Here is a 6,000-nt window from a genome sequence, read left to right as displayed (position 1 = left end):
CCTTATATACCCTAAGTGTACATGCACAAACCCACCTCCCCAAATTCCCTGAAACTAGTCTGAACAAAGGAAAAAGAAAGATACAATCAAAGTTAACCCATGATTCATATGCCTTAAGGCTAGGTAGTGCTGTGAAAGTGCTGCACTCAATATGCCACCAAATTTGGAAAACTCAGCAGTGGCCACAGGACTGGAAAAGGTCATTTTTCATTCCAATCCCAAAGAAAGGCAATGCCAAAGAATGCTCAAACTACTGCACAATTGCACTCATCTCACACGCTAGTAAAGTAATGCTCAAAATTCTCCAAGCCAGGCTTCAGCAATACATGAATCGTGAACTTCCAGATGTTCAAGCTGGTTTTAGAAAAGGCAGAGGAACCAGAGATCAAATTGCCAACATCCACTGGATCATGGAAAAAGCAAGAGAGTTCCAGAAAAACGTCTATTTCTACTTTATTGACTATACCAAAGCCTTTGACTGTGTGGATCTCAACAAACTGTGGAAAATTCTGAAAGAGATGGGAATACCAGACCACCTGACCTGCCTCTTGAGAAACCTATATGCAGGTCAGGAAGCAACAGTTAGAACTGGACATGGAACAACAGACTGCTTCCAAATGGGAAAAGGAGTATGTCAAGGCTGTATATTGTCACCCTGTTTATTTAACTTATATGCAGAGTAGTACATCATGAGAAACAAGCTGGAATCAAGATTGCCAGGAGAAATATCAAGAACCTCAGATATGCAGATGACACCACCCTTATGGCAGAAAGTGAAGAGGAACTCAAAAGCCTCTTGATGAAAGTGAAAGTGGAGAGTGAAAAAGTTGGCTTAAAGCTCAACATTCAGAAAATGAAGATCATGGCCTCTGGTCCCCTCACTTCATGGGAAATAGATGGGGAAACAGTGTCAGACTTTATTTTTTTAGGCTCCAAAATCACTACAGATGGTGACTGCAGCCATGAAATTAAAAGATGCTTACTCCTTGGAAGGAAAGTCATGACCAACCTAGATAGCATATTCAAAAGCAGAGACATTACTTAGCCAACAAAGGTCTGTCTAGTCAAGGCTATGGTTTTTCCAGTGGTCATGTATGGATGTGAGAGTTGGACTGTGAAGAAAGCTGAGCGCAGAAGAATTGATGCTTTTGAACTGTGGTGTTGGAGAAGACTCTTGAGAGTCCCTTGAACTGCAAGGAGATCCAATCAGTCCATTCTAAGGGAGATCAGTCCTGGGTGTTCATTGGAAGGACTGATGCTAAAGCTGAAACTCCAATACTTTGGCCACCTCATGCGAAGAGTTGACTCATTGGAAAAGACTCTGATGCTGGGAGGGATTGGGGGCAGGAGGAGAAGGGGACGACAGAAGATGAGATGACTGGATGGCATCACTGACTCGATGGACGTGAGTTTGGGTGAACTCCGGGAGTTGGTGATGGACAGGGAGTCCTGGCGTGCTGCAATTCATGGGGTCACAAAGAGTCGACACGACTGAGAGACTGAACTGAACTGAAGGCTAGGTAGTTAACAGTGGAGAATTATCAATAGGCCTGTGGTCATACCCCAATAAGCATAATAGAATGTATGATTATATTTGGTTACCCAGATAATTAGGGTATTCTTTTAGGCTACAGAGAGCCCTGGGGCTCTTTCTTCTGGGGGTCTGGTTTTCCAGTTGGTGTGTCGTTTCCATAGATACTGGGCATATAGCTCAAAGTCCACAGTCCGCCCAAGATGGAGTCCTGCTTTCAAGATAGAGCCTGTTCTGTTTCCTCCTTCAACTTCATGGCAAATAGGTGGGAAAACAATGGAAACAGTGAGAGAGTTTGTTTTTTGGGGGGCTCCAAAATCACTGCAAGTTGGTGACTGCAGCCATGAAATTAAAAGATGCTTGCTCCTTGGAAGAAAAGCTATGACCAACCTAGACAGCATATTAAAAAGCAGAGACATTACTTTGCCAACAAAGGTCCGTCTAGTCAAGGCTATGGTTTTTCCAGTAGTCATGTATGGATGTGAGAGTTAAACTATAAAGAAAGCTGAGCACCAAAGAACTGATGCTTTTGAACTGTGGTGTTGGAGAAGATTCTTGAGAGTCCCTTAGACTGAAGGAGCTCCAACTAGTCCATCCTAAAGGAAATAAGTTCTGAATATTCATTGGAAGACCTGATGCTGAAGCTGAAGCTATAATACTTTGGCCACCTGTTGTGAAGAACTGACTCATTGGAAAAGACCCTGATGCTGGGAAAGATTGAAGGCTGGAGGAGAAGGGAATGACAGAGGATGAAATGGTTGGATGGCATCACTGACTTGATGGACATGAATTTGAATAGGCTCTGGGAGTTGGTGATGGACAGGGAAGACTGGCATGCTGCAGTCCATGGGGTTGCAAAGAGTCAGACATGACTGAGTAACTATAAACTGAACTGAGTGGCCTTCAGGCAAATATCTGGGGTTGATGGTTACTAAGTAGGGTTTCTAAGCAGGCCTCGGTCCTTCCTGCCTCTTCAGTGTCTTCCATGCCCCTATCCAGAAGTGTAAGAAATGCTAGAGAGCATCAGACAGCTAATCCCTGGGTCCTCAGGGAATGATCTTGGAGCAGAAGGTACAGGGCAGGTGGTAGGTGCTCAGGTTAAATCTGTTTGTAGAGTTTTTTTTTATCTAACTTACATCATCTTATTTTCTAAGGTTTTTATTCTCACTTGTTGGAGCCCCTAGTCTATCTCATGGGAGAAGATAAAGAGGGAGGAGCAGGTGGCCCCCTTTTGAAGAGGTCCCCTGAAATATTTTCACCTCCTAAATGACCTGAGCCCTGCAGCCCAAGTGTCCTCATTTGTACCACCCCATGGTCACCTTGCTCCTCCTCCCTCACCCAAATCTTTGGTTTTCAGAGTTCTGAATTTTGGTGTTACAGGGTTGTGTTGTTTTCTTTGAAATTGTACTCTGCTTCACTGGTGTAACTTCCTGCCTGTGTTGCATTAGGGCAGGATGTGGTGGGAGTCTGTGTAACTAGCAATTAAAAAAGCCAAACAAGCAACATTTTTTTGTGTTTCCACAGAACTCAAAACAGGGGGTAGAAGTTAAACACAGGGGACATGGTGGTGGAGAGTTAGCGGCCTGGTTTCCTCTCAGCACTTGATGTTTTCTGGTTGAAGAGCTGTCAGAGTTGATACGGTGAGGGTAGCAATACCATTCTTTGCTCAGTCCTCTAACCGAAAATCAGACGTTATGGAGCTGGAAATTATCACCAAATTCCACTGGATGCACTTCCTGGAGGTTGATACTTCCTATATGTTTCCTTGTGCACCGACTTTTCCCTTCAATCAGCTGTCGTTTTGCTGGAAGAAAATTATTTTTAAGCTTGTGGTTGGTGGAAGCCAGCACTTCTCTTTCTACATGAATTATATGACTAGCCACACTTTCCTGTGCAGTCTTGGCAACTGGTTTAAAAATACTTTGATTTTGACTTTCTAATTTTCCTCAACGTTCCTGGAGCCTATCAAGTTCTGGGAAGAGGCCTTTCCCTATGTCGTTGCATACTATACACTTTAGGTCAAAATATCAGGAGTTCCAAAGAATAGCAAGGAGACATACAAAGAAATAGAGGAAAACAATAGAATGAGAGAGACTAGAGCTCTCTTCAAAAAGATTAGAGATACCAAGGGACATTTCATGTACAAGTTCAGTTCAGTTCAGTTCAGTCGCTCAGTTGTGGCCAACTCTTTGCAACCCCACGAATCGCAGCACGCCAGGCCTCCCTGTCCATCACCAACTCCTGGAGTTCACAGAGACTCATGTCCATTGAGTCTGTGATGCCATCCAGTCATCTCATCCTCTGTCATCCCCTTCTCCTCCTGCCAATCCCTCCCAGCATCAGAGTCTTTTCCAATGAGTCAACTCTTCACATGAGGTGGCCAAAGTACTGGAGTTTCAGCTTTAGCATCAGTCCTTCCAATGAACACCCAGGACTGATCTCCTTTAGAATGGACTGGTTGGATCTCCTTGCAGTCCAAGGGACTCTCAAGAGTCTTCTCCAACACCACAGTTCAAAAGCATCAATTCTTTGGTGCTCAGCTTCCTTCACAGTCCAACTCTCACATCCATACATGACCACTGGAAAAACCATAGCCTTGACTAGACGGACCTTTGTTGGCTAAGTAATGTCTCTGCTTTTGAATATACTGTCTAGGTTGGTCATAACTTTCCTTCCAAAAAGTAAGTGTCTTTTAATTTCATGGCTGTAGTCACCATCTGCAGTGATTTTGGAGCCCAGAAAAATAAAGTCTGACACTGTTTCCACTGTTTCCCCATCTAGTTCCCATGAAGTGATGGGACCGGATGCCATGATCTTTGTTTTCTGAATGTTGAGCTTTAAGTCAACTTTTTCATTCTCCTCTTTCACTTTCATCAAGAGGCTTTTGAGTTCCTCTTCACATTCTGCCATAAGGGTGGTGCCATCTGCATATCTGAGGTTCTTGATATTTCTCCCGGCAATCTTGATTCCAGCTTGTGTTTCTTCCAGTCCAGCGTTTCTCATGATGTACTCTGCATATAAGTTAAATAAGCAGGGTGACAATATACAGCCTTGACATACTCCTTTTCCTATTTGGAACCAGTCTGTTGTTCCATGTCCAATTCTACTGTTGCTTCCTGACCTGCATATAGGTTTCTCAAGAGGCAGGTCAGGTGGTCTGGTATTCCCATCTCTTTCAGAATTTTCCACAGTTTGTTGTGATCCACACAGTCAAAGGCTTTGGCATAGTCAATAAAACAGAAATAGATGTTTTTCTGGAACTCTCCTGCTTTTTCCGTGATCCAGTAGATGTTGGCAATTTGATCTCTGGTTCCTCTGCCTTTTCTAAAACCAGCTTGAACATCTGGAAGTTCACGATTCATGTATTGCTGAAGCCTGGCTTGGAGAATTTTAAGCATTACTTTACTAGTGTGTGCTGCTGCTGCTGCTGCTAAGTCGCTTCAGTCGTGTCCTACTCTGTGGGACCCCATGGACTGCAGCCCACCAGGCTTCTCTGGCCATGGGATTCTCCAGGCAAGAACACTGGAGTGGGTTGCCATTTCCTTCTCCAATGCATGAAAGTGGAAAGTGAAAGTGAAGTTGCTCAGCCGTGTCTGACTCTAAAGGACCCCATGGACTGCAGCCTACCAGGCTCCTCCATCCATGGGATTTTCCAGGCAACAGTACTGGAGTGGGGTGCCATTGCCTTCTCCCTACTAGTGTGTGAGATGAGTGCAATTGTGTGGTAGTTTGAGCATTCTTCAGCATTGCCTTTCTTTGGGATTGGAATGAAAACTGACCTTTTCCAGTCCTGTGGCCACTGCTGAGTTTTCCAAATTTGCTGGCATATTGAGTGCAGCACTTTCACAGCATCATCTTTCAGGATTTGGAATAGCTCAACTGGAATTCAATCATCTGTACTAGCTTTGTTCGTAGTGATGCTTTCTAAGGCCCACTTGACTTCACATTTCAGGATGTCTGGCTCTAGGTGAGTGATCACACCATCGTGATTATCTTGGTCATGAAGATCTTTTTTGTACAGTTCTTCTGTGCATTCTTGCCACCTCTTCTTAGTATCTTCTGCTTCTGTTAGGTCCATAGCATTTCTGTCCTTTATGGAGTCCATGAAATGTTCCCTTGGTATCTCTAATTTTCTTGATGAGGTCTCTAGTCTTTCCTATTCTGTTGTATTCCTCTATTTCTTTGCATTGATTGCTGAGGAAGGCGTTCTTATCGCTCTTTGCTATTCTTTGGAACTCTGCATTCAGATGCTTATATCTTTCCTTTTTTCCTTTGCTTTTCACTTCTCTTCTTTTCACAGCTATTTGTAAGGCCTCCTCATATAGCCATTTTGCTTTTTAGTTTTTCTTTTCTATGGGGATGGTCTTGATCTCTGTCTCCTGTACAAGGTCACGAACCTCCATCCATAGTTCATCAGGCACTTTATCTATCAGATCTAGTCCCTTAAATCTATTTCTCACTTCCACTGT

This window comes from Bos mutus, chromosome 23, assembly GCF_027580195.1.
Source record: "Bos mutus isolate GX-2022 chromosome 23, NWIPB_WYAK_1.1, whole genome shotgun sequence".
Taxonomy (NCBI): domain Eukaryota; kingdom Metazoa; phylum Chordata; class Mammalia; order Artiodactyla; family Bovidae; genus Bos; species Bos mutus.
The sequence above is the reverse complement of the archived record's forward strand: the minus strand, read 5'-3'. Positions refer to the sequence as shown.